Here is an 871-nt window from a genome sequence, read left to right on the forward strand (position 1 = left end):
CATGATGTTTTTATGGGGTTTTTTCCCAGCATATTTTTTTTTCAGGTGATTGGAAATATGAAAATAAATGTATATATTTTATATTTCTATTGCCAATAAAGTCTAAAAACATTGAATTGTTGGGAGAAAAAAGGAGGGACAAAAAGGAAATGTCAACAAAAAATAACCTAGCATTTGCACAATACATGCAGCAAAATATCAGTGTGTCCAAACATGAGAAATTATCTTTTCAAATGTATTCAACTTAGATCTTTGCTTTTGAATGAAGTAGCAAAGTATAAGAAAATTGCAACAAAGAAAATATTCCTTGTGCCTTTACATATCAAAACATACTCTGGGAACAAAGCAAAAGAAAAAAAAAGAAATGAGGAAGAACACAAGTACAAAGTGAGTGATGTAATGGGTTGTTAAGATTCACACTCTGAAAAGAAATTACAAAGCTTTCTAGCACCAGTAGAAGAGATTTATTTTGTTTTTCAATGCAATTCAGGTGGCTGATTGCATTGAGTAGTAAATAGTAATTATTTGCAGTAACTCTTATGAAATTTAAGCTTTTCTTTCCACATCCAAACACCACTTTTAATCTGTTCAGTTCAGAACAGGCAACATTGATTTAGACGCATTTGTACACGCGTGTCTTGTGAAATAAACGTTTCCACCTCAGGTTATGGCGTATGTGAAGAGCGGCCATATTGGATCTCGAAGTTGGTGTTTCTACAGTCCAAGATGGAAGTCTGATTTCAGGAGCGGAGTTAAAGTTGATATTTTTGATTTTACGAAGTTTGAATTTCTGGCTTTTGACTACAAATTGAATGCAGCATGACTTCACAGAAACTCACCAGAAAATCCAAAGTACCCATTTAAGACCTAA

The sequence above is a fragment of the Xiphophorus couchianus genome, chromosome 22 (genome assembly GCF_001444195.1).
Source record: "Xiphophorus couchianus chromosome 22, X_couchianus-1.0, whole genome shotgun sequence".
NCBI classification, from domain to species: Eukaryota; Metazoa; Chordata; class Actinopteri; order Cyprinodontiformes; family Poeciliidae; genus Xiphophorus; species Xiphophorus couchianus.